Below are 14,870 nucleotides of genomic sequence, written 5' to 3' on the forward strand. Positions count from 1 at the left end.
TTTTATATGAATGCTATCATATTGTATATATCTTTCTGCTACTTACTCTCTCTAATATTTTTTTTATAAATTGTAAGAGTTAATTTTATTATTGTTTTTCTTTTTTTTAAATTTAATTTAATTTTATTTATTTATTTATTTTTTATTTTTATTTTTTTCCACTCAGTACTGTATTTTTAAGATTTTTTTTCCCTGTGAATAAAGAGGATAGCTTCAGGTCATCTGTTTCCCTATTTTTTAAAAGGTCAATATTAGCATTCCTTTTTAAAAAAATGTATTTATTTGACTGCATTGGGGCTTCCTTGTGTCATGCTGGATCTTTCCTTGCGGTACGTAGATTCTCTGATTATGGTTCACAGGCTCAGTAGTTGTGGCACACAGGCTTAGCTGTTCTGCAGAATGTGGGATCTTAGTTCCCCAACCAGGGATTGAACCTCCATCCCCTGCATTGCAAGGCAGATTCTTAACCATTGGACCACCAGGAAAGTCCCCAGCATTCCTTGATTTTTTTATTTATTTTTGACCATGCTGTGGGGCATGTGGGATCTTAGTGTTCCCACTAGGGATGAACCTGGGCCCTCAGCAGTGAAATCACAGAGTTCCTAACTACTGGACCATCAGGCAATTCCCCTAGGTCATCTATTTAACTACTCTGTGGTATTCCATTGTATGAATGTTTTCATATTTATCTAATCTCCTATTAACAGACAAGTGACTTTGGGGGCTTCCCTGGTAGCTCAGCTGGTAAAGAATCCTCCTGCAATGCAGGAGACCCCAGTTCGATTCCTGGGTCAGGAAGATTCCCTGGAGAAGGGATAGGTCCAGTTCAGTCGCTCAGTCATGTCTGACTCTTTGCAACCCCACGGACTGCAGCACACTAGGCTTCCCTGTCCATCACCAACTCCTGGAGCTTTCTCAAACTCATGTCCATCAAGTTGGTGATGCCATCCAAACATTTCATCCTCTGTCGTCTCCTTCTCCTCCTGCCTTCAATCTTTCCCAGCATGAGGGTCTTTTCTAATGAGTCAGTTCTTCGCATTAGGTGGCCAACGTATTGGAGCTTCAGCTTCAGCATCAGTACTTCCAGTGAATATTCAGGACTGATTTCCTTTAGGATGGACTGGTTGGATCTCCTTGCAACCCTAGGGACTCTCAAGAGTCTTCTCCAACACCACAGTTCAAAAGCATCAATTCTTTGGCACTCAGCTTTCTTTATAGTCCAATACTCACATCCATACATGACTCCTGGAAAAAACATAGCTTTGACTAGACAGGCCTTTGTGGGCAAAGTAATGTCTCTGCTTATTTAATATGCTGTCTAGGTTGGCCATAGGAGTTTTTCCAAGGAGTAAGTGTTGTTTAATTTCATGGCTGCAGTCACCATCTGCAGTGATTTTGGAGCCCAAGAAAATAAAGTCTGTCACTGTTTCCACTGTTTCATCTATTTGCATGAAGTGATGGGACAAGATGCCATGGTCTTAGTTTTTCTGGATGTTGAGTTTTAAGCCAGCTTTTTCACTCTCCTCTTTCACTTTCATCAAGAGGCTCTTGAGTTCCTCTTCACTTTCTGCTGTAAGGGTGGTGTCATCTGCATATCTGAGGTTGTTGATATTTCTTCCCGCAGTCTTGATTCCAGCTTGTGTTCCATCCAGCATGGTATTTCACATGATGTACTCTGCATATAAGTTAAATAAACAGGGTGACAATATACAGCCTTGATGTACTCCTTTCCCAATTTGGAACCAGTCCACTGTTCCATGACTGGTTCTAACTGTTGCTTCTTGACCTACCCAGTCCAGTATTCTTGGGCTTCCCTGGTAGCTCAGATGGTAAAGAATCTGACTGCAATGTGGGAGACCTGAGTTGGATCCCTGGGTTGGGGAGATTCCCTGGAGGAGGGCATGGCAACCCACTCCAGTATTCTTGCCTGTAGAATCCCCATGGACAGAGGAGCCTGGTGGGCTATAGTCCACGGGGTCACAAAGAGTCAGACATGACTGAGCAACTAAGCACAGCACAGCACAGTGAGTTTTGAGGGGTTTAGTTTTGTTTGTGGTTGTTGTCTAACCTCACTACTATAAACAATTTTATAAAACTCCCTTCTGATCCCTGAGTGCAAGTTTCCTAGTGATGTTTACAAAGCATTAGTGTGTGCACATCCTCAACTTAACAAGAAAAGCTCAAAAATAACCAGCAGAATATCAGCATGTCCAGCACTAGCACTGTAAATTTTCACTAATCACTTTTTTTTTTACTGATCTGAAGAATGTAAATGGTATTTCTTCACGGTGTTAATTTGCATTTCCCTGGTTCCTCATACAGTTAAGTATCTTTCTATGTGGCCACAGGCAATCTGGATCTCCTTTTGTGCCTGGACTACTTTTTCAGATGTGCTACTTGTCTTTTTATTATTGATGTTTAGAAATTTTTCGTAGATATCAGTCCTTCATTAGTCATATACAGCCAATATCTTCTCCCAGTCTGGAACTTGATTGATTTTTTTCACTTTTATAACAGTGTTTTTCCTGATTAATTAATCTTTTCCTTTTTTAAATGCTTATTGTTTCTTTTTAAATTTATTTTGTTTTGTGGGGTTTTTTTTGGCCACAACATGTGGCATGTGGGATCTTAGCTCCCCGACATCTTAGCTCCCTGACCAAAGATCGAACCCATGCCCTCTGCAGTGGAGCACAGAGTCTTAAACACTGGGCCATGGGGGAAATTTTCTGCCTTTTTTTTTTTTTTTAAAACATCTTTCCTTGATTTAATTTAGTGTCATAAAGATATTCTCCAGTATTTCCCTCTAGCTTTTGTAAGCTTTGTTGTTGTTGTTGTTGTTGTTTTAACAAACTTTGTACCTAGAATTTACTTTTGTGTGCAGTGAGAACCGAAACTAATTTTTTTTCCAAATAAACAACCAACTGCTCTATAACCGTTTCTTGAAAGTACCATCCTTTTCCCGAAGGAAGGTAATGCCACTTTTGACATATATTCTAGATTCTCTACTGGTCCCATGAGGTTATTCTTCCTTCCCTGTGCCTTGGTGCAGTACAATTATTATTTCTTACAGTAAGTTACAAGATCTGGAAAGACAGCCTCTATCTGTCAACTTAACAGAGTGGGAGCTAAATGCATTTGAGCTATCACTCTTGAATCCTACCCAAATGGATGCACAGTGAAGGGAAGAAAACCCAGAAAGGGTATGGGGGATGCCATTAGGAGCTGAGTCGGAGCGAGATTGGAACCATTAAACTGGAGATCAGTATCCCACACCAAGGAATGTGCTCTGTGGAGACCTGCAGCTTCTTCAAGGAATTCACACATGTCCCACAGAGATCCAGGCCTTGGACGCCTGCCTTCGCAAGGCCTCCGTCATCACTCAGTGCCACTAAGTAAAACAGCGTCCATCAGGAGAGGATTCCAACGGATCCCAGTGAAGCAAAAAGACATTTACTTTGAAAATGAAGAAAACAATTCCACTTTTTCTTTTTTCTGCCAGCCTCAGGAGTTGCGGGATCTCAGTTCCCCAACATATTTAACTTATATGCAGAGTACATCATGAGAAACGCTGGGCTGGATGAAGCACAAGCTGGAATCAAGATTGCCAGGAGAAATATCAATAATCTCAGATATGCAGATGACACCACCCTTATGGCAGAAAGCGAAGAATTAAAGGACCTCTTGATGAAAGTGAAAGAAGAGAGTGAAAAAGTTGGCTTAAAACTCAACACTTAGAAAACTAAGGTCATGGCATCTGGTCCCATCACTTCATGGCAAATAGATGGGGAAACAGTGGAAACAGGGACAGACTTTATTTTCTTGGTCTCCAAAATCACTGCAGGTGGTGATTGCAGTCATGAAATTAAAAGACACTTGCTCTTTGGAAGAAAAGCTATGACCAACCTAGACAGCATATTAAAAAGTAGAGACATTACTTTGCCAACAGAGGTCCATCTAGTCAAGGCTATGGTTTTTCCAGTAGTCATGTATGGATGTGAGAGTCGGACTATAAAGAAAGCTGAGTGCCAAAGAATTGATGCTTTTGAACTATGGTGTTGGAGAAGACTGACTCTTAAGAGTCCCTTGGACTGTAAGGAGATCAAACCAGTCCATCCTAAAGGAAATGAGTCCTGAATATTCATTGGAAGGACTGGTGCTGAAGCTGAAACTCTAATACTTTGGCCACCTGATGCAAAGAACTGACTCATTTGAAAAGACCCTGATGCTTGGAAAGATTGAAGCAAGGAGAAGGGGATGAAAGGGGATGAGATGGTTGGATGGCATCACCGACTCAATGGACATGAGTTTGAGTAAACTCCAGGAGTTGGCAATGGACAGGGAGGCCTGGCGTGCCGCAGTCCATGAGGTCACAAAGAGTCAGACACAACTGAGCGACTGAACTGAACTGAGTTCCCTGACTAGGGATCAAACCCATACCCCTTGCAGGGAAACTCCAAGTCCCAACAACTGGACCACTAGGGACATCCCAACAATTCACTTCTAATAGCATCAAGGTGAAGAATGAAATACTTAGGAATAGATTTAACAGAAGAAGTAGAAAATCTGTACAGTAAACATTGTTTAAAGAAATTAAGGAAGACTTAGGTAGATGGAAAGACATCATGTATTCATGGACCAAAAGTCTTCCTATTGTTAAAAGACTCTCCAAACTGATGAATGGCATTGAATGAATGGCCATGAATCCACAGATTTAATGCCTCATGAGTGAAGGCCACAGCCAAGGCTTGCCTTGCCCAGCAAGACAGTTCCCAGATGGCAGACTGGGTCAGATAAACCAGTAAGAGCTGGAAGGTATCGGGCAGGCAACCAGGGACATGCAGTGGGCACACACAAGAGGGTGAATTGGGAGGTCACTGCAGGGGGAGCATCAGAGGGCTGGTGGGAGGAGACACGCTCTCACTGCCCCCTCCTCTGGAATATGTGGGTTTTAAAACTTGGTATTAATTTCCTTTCCAAAAGCCCTATTAAAAATAGACCAAAGAATGGGTTTTTTTCAGTTTGGTATATCCATACCATGAAATATTATTCAGCCTTAAGAAAGGAGGGAAATCCTTAACACCAGCTACAACGTGGATGAACCTTGAGGATGTTATGCTCTGTGAAATCAACCAGTCCTAGATGCTTCCACTTACATGAGGCACCTAGAATAGTCAACATTCATAGAGACGGAAAGTAGAAGGGTGGGAGCCAGGGGCTGGAGGAGGGAGTGGAGGTTAGTGTTTAGTGGGCCCAGAGTTTCAGCTGGGGAAGACAGGGACGTTCTGGAGACAGATGGTGGCAGTACAACAATGTGAATGTGTTATACTTAATGTTACTGTACATTGAAAGATGGTTAAAACAGCAACTTCTATGTTACGTATCATTTCCCACAGAAGGAAAATATAGACTAATAAAAAAAATGGACACGAAAACTGCTTTGTCATTCAGTCTGAGTGACTGAGAGAGTGATGATGCTATTGACTGATAGAGGAAGTGGGGGGGCGCGGGAAGCAGGTTTGTGGGGAAGAGGGAATCAGCCTGAGCATCCCTCTGTGTGTGTGTGTGTGAACAGGACTCTGCACCCACTGTCACCCATCCTTACCAGGTGGGTGTTCTTCTGTTAGTTTCTTCACAGGGACACAATAGGCGTGGGACCAGGAGGTGACCCCAGGCCTGCCCCTCCCCCTGTGCCATGCTGGGGTTAGGGTACCGGTGAGCCATCTCTGAGGGTACAACCAGCAGGCATGGGGTGATATGGAGCTTGGAGGGTAGAAGTCAGAGGTGCCTGGGGAAACCATGGGCATGGCTAGGCCCCCAGGAGGGGTGGGGAAGAGGAAGAGGAAGAGGACAGGGGCAGCTCTGGAGGAAGACCTATTTACGACACTCTTTCTTCAAGGGAACTGCTGGCACAGCATCCCCCATGTGCCCAGGGTGAGACCTGGGCCTTGCTTAGCACCTACCCAACAGCTGCCTCTGGGGCCTCCACCAGCCACAGGAGAGGAACCAGCTCAAAGTGACCTTATTCTAAATCAGGCTGGCTCCACGGATCCCTGTCAACACTCGGGCCTGCACTTGGCAGTGAGCAGCTAGCCTGGAGGAGAGGCACACTTTGCACTGCCCTGCAGAGAGCGGGGCGTCTCAGCAGAAGCAAAGACGCCAGCAGGCTGAGCCAGCCAAGGACGACAGACAGTGGGCAAGGCCTCCTGGTGGATTGGGTTTGTTAGGATGGGCTGGGGAGAGGGCGCTGAGCAATTCCCAAGTCATGTAAAAAACTATATGGGTTTCAAGGAGCCGACCACTTCTCAGCTCTAAATGATAGAAGCATCCAGAAGGAAGGAACCAGAGGCTTCTGCCAATTGATCTGGAGACTGGGAAAAAGTCCCACAGTTATTAATAAACGCTGTGTTCTGGGAACTGATTTCATGCACCAGACAAAGGGATTAAAAAGTTGCTGTTGAAGGCAAAGTGGTTTCAGCCAAAGCTCCACTTTCTGTTCTCCCAATAAATGAGCATTTTTCTCCCTGGGAGCGCTGAGAGCTGATTGGCCTCTTGATAAATCTGGTGAGCCGGGAGCTGTGCCATTGATTGGCATGGGTATACTTCTGTGACCTCTTAATCTTGCTAGAGTCTCCCTGGGGGCGACACCACCTCAGCCTGCTCTGAGGGTGGGGGTCAGATAGGTGCTTGGGTGGCTTCTGGGAACCAGAGCTGAGGATGTAGCCTCTCAGGGCCCAGGACCCTGGAATCCTGGCAGATAAACACCGTGTTAATTCATCTTGCAAAGTTATGCAGTGAACTTCACCTTGTCCAAGGGATGTTGCAGGAATGTTGGCTTCAGGCCTGTTTCCTTGGGGATGTCTAGGCCCAGGTTCAATCCCAGCAAGAGCTTACAAATAAACAGATAAGAGACCCAAGGAAACACTCCTAGAAACAATGGTCAGCTCCCTTCACTCACTTACTAACCTGTGAGCAACTTTTTTTTTTTTTTTTGCTGCACCACGCAGCTTGCAGGGTAGGATCTCAGTTGCCCAACCAGGGATTAACTGAGGGCCCCGGCAGTGAGAGTGCCAAGTCCTAACCACTGGATAACCAAGGAACTTCCCTAACCTGTGAGCAACTCTCAGACAACACAGTGCCAGTCAGTTCAGCCACTTTGCAAATGAATATCGAATGAATCGAGTGTCGTCAGAATTATTTCTAAAGATAACTAACCACTACTTACAACTCCCTTCCTGTGAGGATTTACTTCATCATCTCAGCTGAGGACACAAGAACTACGCTTTTGCCTTGCCCTCCCCTTCCACCACTGGGTCCCCAGTCCCCAGAGCAGGGTCAGCAGCAGGTGTCCACAGGACGGTCATTTCCTTCTGGCCCTGCCACTCACTCCCCTTCCAAGGCTGGCCGGGTTCACGTTTCCTCTGTGAACTCAGTTTGCCTGGTACACTCAAAGGTTCTTCCTCCTTACAATTCTTTTCCCGCAGCCCCTGTGTCTGCTAATGAGAAAGTAGCCGCAAGTTTTCTAATTTTCTCAAAGCCTCCCATCTATGCGTCTGTAAAAAGCTACCTAGGGGAGTCTCATCCCTTCCGACTCATTTTCCTTCCTGCCAGAAGAGTGATTTTATAAAACACAATCTGAAATGGGTTAAAAAAAAAAACCAAAAACTGATGTCAGAGGAAGACAAATATCATATGATATCACTTATGTGTGATAAGTGAAAAAAAAAATGATACAGGAAATTTTCCTGGCAGTCCAATGATTAGGACTCAGCGCTTTCAACTACTGAGGGCCCGGATTCAATCCCTGGTCAGGGAACAAAGATCCTGCAAACCACACGGTGCTGCCAACAAACAAGTAAAATATGATATAGATGGACTTACTTACAAAACAGAAACACACAGACATAGAGAATGAATTTACAGTTACCCAAGGGAGGGTGGGGAGGGGTAAATTTGGAATTAGGGATTAACGTATACACATTGTTCAGTCACTTAGTCCTGTCTGACTCTTTGCAGATGTAACATATACACAGTAATGTAACATATATACATTACTGCACATAAAATTGGAGAAGGAAATGGCAACCCCCTCCAGCATTCTTGCCTAGAGAATCCCGTGGACAGAGGAGCCTGGTGGGCTGCTGTCCACAGGGTCGCGCAGAGTCAGACACGACTAAAGTGACTTAGCATGCATGCATGCGTTGAAGAAGGAAATGGCAATCCACTCCAGTGTTCTTGCCTGGAGAATCCCAGGGATAGGGAGCCTGGTGGGCTGCTGTCCATAGGGTTGTGCAGAGTCAGACACGACTGAAACGATTTAGCAGCAGCACATAAAACAGATAAACAAGGTCCTGCTGTATAGCACAAGGAACTATATTCAACATCTTGTAATAACCCATAATGGAAAAGAATCTGAAAAAGAATATATATATATACATATGCATAGCTGAATCACTTTGCTGTGCACTTGAAACTAACACATCGAGCACATTAGAACCTTGCCGTTTATCCATTCTGTATGCAATCATCTGCATCCGCTAATCACAAACTCCCATCCCATCCCCTCAGCCTTGCAGTCAAGTCTGTTGTCCATGTCGGTCTCCACATGTTTTGACTTGGGTCCATGGGAGCTACCTCCCCAGCTTCAGCCTTTAGATAAGGCCACAAGAACACATCCTGAGCTCTGAGCTGACTGCCTATATTCTCTGAGAAAACGAAGGGCGGCAATCAAAACTACAACAAGATCTCTCTAAATACCTACTAGAATGGCTAACCTTAATAAGATTCTACCAGGATTTCCCTGGTGGTCCAGTGACTAGGACTCCATGTTCTCACTGCCGAAGGCCTAGGTTCAATCCCTGGGCAGGTGCGTAGAATAAAAGTAAAAATTAAAAAAAAAAAAAGACTCTACCAAGTGTTGGCAAGGATGTGGAGCAACTGGGGACCTCATACAGCACTGTTAGAAACATAAACTTGCTTTGGAAATAGTTTGGTGGGTTTCTACAAACTTGTAATGCATTTATCTCGTAATTAGAGATTCCACTCCTGGGTATTTACCCAAGAGAAACAAAAATATATTTTCAAAGTCTTGTACACCGATGTTTAGAGCAGCTTCACTAATGACAGTAGAAGACGGAAATAGTCCACACGTCCCTCAGCTGGTGAAGGGATAAACTGCTTCATTCAGGACATCACGCAGAGAAGAAGACAAAATACTGGTCCACAGATGATCACGAGAGCATTCTGTCCTGTGAAAGAAACAGACCAAAATGAGTGCCTGCCCTACGATTCCATTCATACACACAGGCAAACTCTGGGGTCAGAAATGAGACCAGTGTTTGCTGGGAGGCAGGGGTACCGGGAGGGGGTCGGCAGCAAAGGGGCCTGAGGGACTTTGGGGTGAAGGAAGTGTTCTGTATCTTGAACACTGCTGCTGTCACTAGTGTGTGCATTTGTGCAAACTCCTTCAACTGTACACTTAACATTTAAAAAATAAAATAAATAGAATTTCACCATATGTAAAATATCTCAATAAAGCTGATTTTTTAAAATGGTGAAGAGACAGTAAGTGCTTTTAGAATACCAAGAAAGGAAAACTCAATTTACAGTTTTCATCCTTAATTTAAATTTTCACAAGGATGAAACTAAAGATTATCATACTTGGTGAAGTAAGCCAGAAAGAGAAAGACAAATATCATATGATATTACTTATAGGTGGAATCTAAAATATGACAAAAATGAACTTATCTATAAAACAGAAATAACTCATGGACACAGAAAACAAATTTATGGTTACCAAAGGGGAAAAGAGAGGAGGGATAAATTAGGAGTTTGGGATGAATATAGACACATTAATACATCACTTCATGGGAAATAGATGGGGAAACAGTGGAAACAGCGGCAGACTTTATTTTGGGGGGCTCCAAAATCACTGCAGATGGTGACTGCAGCCATGAAATTAAAAGATGCTTACTCTTTGGAAGGAAAGTTATGACCAACCTAGATAGCATATTCAAAAGCAGAGACATCACTTTGCCAACAAAGGTCTGTCTAGTCAAGGCTATGGTTTTTCCTGTGGTCATGTATGGATGTGAGAGTTGGACTGTGAAGAAAGCTGAGCGCTGAAGAATTGATGCTTTTGAACTGTGGTGCTGGAGAAGACTCTTGCGAGTCCCTTGGACTGCAAGGAGATCCAACCAGTCCATCCTAAAGGGGACCAGTCCTGGGTGTTCATTGGAAGGACTGATGCTGAGGCTGAAACTCCAATACTTTGGCCACCTCATGCGAAGAGTTGACTCATTGGAAAAGACCCTGATGCTGGGAGGGATTGGGGGCAGGAGGAGAAGGGGATGACAGAGGATGAGATGGCTGGATGGCATCACCGACTCGATGCACATGAGTTTGGGTAAACTCCGGGAGTTGGTGATGGACGGGGAGGCCTGGCATGCTGTGATTCATGGGGTCGCAAAGAGTCGGACACGACTGAGTGACTAAACTGAACTGAATATATATAAAATAGATAACCAACAAGGATCTATTGTATAGCACAGGTAATTCTATTCAATATATTATAATAACCTATAATGGAAAAGATTCTGAAAAAGAATATATACATGTATATATAACTGAGTCACTCTGCTGTGCACCTGAAATTAACACAATATAAAAAATCAACTTTATTTCCATAAAATAGTTTTTTAAAAATAAACGAATAAATTAACTTTTGCTATTCCTTTATTTATAGATTGGAGGTGGCAAAAAGTATACAGAACATAGGATTTTGGGTCCAGTGGACCCAGGGGATGTGCTCTCTTCTGCCAACAAACTCTGAGGTCTGAGCCATTTGCTTAGCCATTTACTAAGCCATTTGCTTAGGTTTGAGTTGGCTTGTCTGTGTGGTATTTTTGCACTAAAAATAAAGTCTATCTTTACAGGTATATGTTTTAGGGAACTATAAACAAGATGAGTGGGGCTTGCTGGGTAGAGCAAAGAATCTGCCTGCCAGTAAAGGAGATATGAGTCACAGGTTTGATCCCTGGGTTGGGAAGATCTCCTCGTGTAGGAAACAGCAACCCCACTCCACTATTCTTGCCTGGAAAATTCCATGGACAGAGGAGCCTGGCGGGCTACAGTCCATGAGGTCACAAAGAGTCGGACACCACCAAGACACAGCATACACACACATGCGAGAAGAGTATGTTCAAAGCATCTCCCAGGACCTGGCATGTATTCCAAATAATGTCAACCTTCCCAGCAATAAGTACCATCAGTAAGGTGACATTAAAGTCTGTTTTGTTTCTGAGGGACATGTGAGAAGCTACCAAGCTTCCATCTACCACTGGATAGCAAAGCAAATTTTTAATTTTTTTCTCTGAAAACACAGTTTTTGGAAGGAAAAACAAGTAAGTTTGCTACTGGGCCCATGTTGCCTGCTTAAAGGACCTGCCTGCTGGATATGTGAGGTCCTTACGACATCAGTTTCTAGACACATGGAGCCTCTGGGAGGATCAATGAGCAGCGACCTCCACGCTCTGCACAAGTGACTTTCAGGGCCTCCCACCCCCAGGCTGTTAAAACGAAAGGTCAGCATCCTGCTGGTGAGCGAGTGAGGAATTCTTCACTGACACATACCTGCTGAGTGATTTGTTGGGTGCTTTTTCCATCCAGCAGGCAGCTGTGGGTAATGTTTAACCAGAAAAAGAGGGGCTAAATTATTCAAGACATGTTTACAATGCAAACAGGGGGATGGGGATACTCCCCCATTGGCCACACTAGGGGGTGGCAAGAGTCTGTGTGGGCTTCCTTGCATTTTACTAGCAAAACAGGTGTCAGGGACCCCCACCCCACTCCTTGCAGGCTTCTAGAGCCCCTTGCCCTCAGCTTGCTGAGACTTTTAGAAGCCCTGTTTAAAGATAGCAACACCTGCTTGCAGGAGGACCACAGGAGGAGTGGAAGGAGGGGAGGAATGTTCTTAACCCCTGTGGTCCCCAAGCCTGGCCACGTCAGCCCAGAAGGACCTGGAACGGCTGGGGACCCCTGCCTATTTTCCAGCATGGTTCTCAGGCTCCCCTCTGAGAGTATATTTTCCAATGCTGTTTGTTCTGATAAAACTTGACTCTTCAAAGCCTGTGGTTATTTCGAAACTGCCAGTTTTTAAAAATCTGGGACTTCCCTGGCAGTCCACTTGAGGCAGGAGGCAGATGGGCCCCATCCCAGGGTTAAGTAATTGGAGATTCATTCTCTATTGACCAAAAGTCCAAGATGAGAATAGCAGGGCAATTAAGGGAGGAGGCTGGACCCTGCACAGACCACATATTTCTCGTTCCCAAAGTCAGGGGACCTCCTTTTCCACACATGCATAAGGAAAGGCTCCTCAGAGGCCAAAGAGGAGTCATGTCAAGGGATGTTCTACCCATAGGACTTTGCAGTAGAATCTGTCTGGCTAAGAGATGCATGTGAACACATGGGAGGATCCTGAGATACACCAAATACGGACTGTGAACCAGACAAGTCATAATGATTGGTCAAAGGAAACCGGGAAGAAATGAGGATGTGACTGACTCAGCAACTCAGGGCCTCTCCCTCTGAGTCTGCCCGTGTGTCTCCACACATACTGTACTCTTTTTCTTCCTAATAAATACTTTACTGGCTTCACTACTTATCATTTTTGAGGAAATTCTTTTCTGTAAAGCCGAAATTCTGGGGCCTTGTCACTGACCACGGTCTAGTAGCTGAGATCTGGTGCTTTCACCGCCACGACCCAGCCTCAATCTCTGGTTGGGAACCCAAGCCGGCTCCAAGCCAGTGCAGGCCAAGGCCACCTGAGATCACAGGGGTTAAGACTCTGTGCTTCCAGGGCAGTGGATGTGGGTTCTATCCCTGGTCAGGGAACTAAGATCCCACATGCCATGTGGTGTGGCCAAAAAAAAAAAGATGCTTTGTCAGCACATCTTTGGTTATCTGTCACAGAAGCTCAATTCAAACTGCTTTAAGGGGGAAGAAAAGGAAATTACTGGCCCATCTAACTGGAAAGTTCAGGGGATGTTGGGCTTGGCTGGAGCAAGGGATTCTAATGAGTGTGTCAGAAACCCATTCGGCTTTCTTTGGAATTGGTTTTATTCTCAGGCTGGAGCTCCCTGCAGTGTTAAGATGCCCACTGGCAACCCAAGGCTTGTGTGCTGGGAGTCCAGAAGCCTATTCCCAACTGTTCTAGCAGGAGTCCTAGGGAAGCCACTCAAAGCCTGTAACACACCTGTCCATGTGGCCTGGGCAGGGTCACTCCATTCAAACCACAGGGATCGGTCATGGAGAGAGGTGGTCAATTCAAGACAACTGGGGGGAGGAGGCAGAAACCACGCAGACTGCCCTCACATTCTTTTTCTGTTGAGCAAATACCCAGCATGCTGGCTGTCAGTGTGCTGAATCTCAGGTCTTCCCAGAGTCAGAGTGGCGTCAGATAGTCGTCTGCTTTGCTTTCCTCCTTCCCATTAAGCTGATTAGGCATTTCTCTCACTTATACTGTCTTTAGTCATTCACATATGGCCTACTCACTCAATGGGCACTTCCTGGGCACCTGTTCTGTGCTGTTGATGGCTGGCTGTGAAAGAGGGGTTGGCTGGAGGAGGATAAAGACCCAGTCCCAGGGAGACAGGCAGATAAGTAGTCACCACAGTGGGGAGTGTCCCTCGGCTCCTCACAGCTCAAACTCACTTCCAACCAGCAATCTGGGCACCATACTGACCTGTGGAGGGGAGCCCTCAGCAGTGGGGTCAGGGATGTAGTCATGGGGGGTATGTTTACTTTGCATCCTCAGGCCAGCCAGGTCTCAGATCTTTCCCATCACCAGGCAGACTGAGGGCGAGGAGAACTTCCTTTCTGGTGAGTATGCATCCATGGTGGAATGCCAGTGAAGATCTCTAGAAGTGAGGGCCAAAGAGACCTCAGAGACTGGCCACCTCGGTGCCTAACTTCTTGGCCTGATCCAAACACCTAGGCTCAGGGAGGCGAAGGGGCAAGGCTGAGGCAGCTGGTGAGCTCCTGCAGGGCCAGGGAGGCCCCGGTCCCTGATTTCCTCCCCAGGTGTCCTGCTCCATCGGCACCCAGGCCCAGGCTTTACCCAAAGTGTCTCAATTTCATTACCTGGGACGAAAAAAAATTAATCCAGTGTAAGAAAAACTAAAAGGCAATCAGAGTGCCATTTCCAAGAAAGGAAGATGGGTTGCCGAGAAAAATTTCCATTGGGCCATTAAAAGAAATAAGAACGTAACAAGTAGCTAATATCAATTAAAAAAAAATAGTGTGTTGGGAGGTAAGAGAAGGAGATGATCAGAGAGCGTGGTGCACACAGACAGGGTACCTACAGCTGCGTGCATGTCTGGCACGGGGTCTGCATGCAGCTAGTATCACACTTAACTGAAGTGGAGACACCTGTGTATTGTCAGACACCCCGTTATCTCATGTAGCATTAAGAAATAAAGCACTCTGCCCATTAAACTCTGACACATTAGTGATCATGTCTGTAGTCAAATTCAGGGCATGTAGCTGGATCTTCCTGAGGGAGAGTACAAATCATGAGGACCAAGCACACAGATCAAGGATGCCTGATCAAGGCAGGCTAAAGACTCACAGAGGAGGAATTTATGTTACATAAGTTTGGATGCCACGTATCCCAGAAGTTGGACAGAGGCTCCCTAATCACCAACAACAAAACTGTGGTCTTCTCAAATTCATAATTATAGTTAGTAATTCAACACTCTTTTTTTGATAATTGATAATCGGACAGAAAATTAGTAAACATAAAAGCTTGAGCAATACTATCAACTAACTTGACCTAGTTGGAGATTATGGAACAATTCTCTTGACAGCAGAATGGA

Source organism: Bos indicus, chromosome 2, assembly GCF_029378745.1.
Source record: "Bos indicus isolate NIAB-ARS_2022 breed Sahiwal x Tharparkar chromosome 2, NIAB-ARS_B.indTharparkar_mat_pri_1.0, whole genome shotgun sequence".
Taxonomy (NCBI): domain Eukaryota; kingdom Metazoa; phylum Chordata; class Mammalia; order Artiodactyla; family Bovidae; genus Bos; species Bos indicus.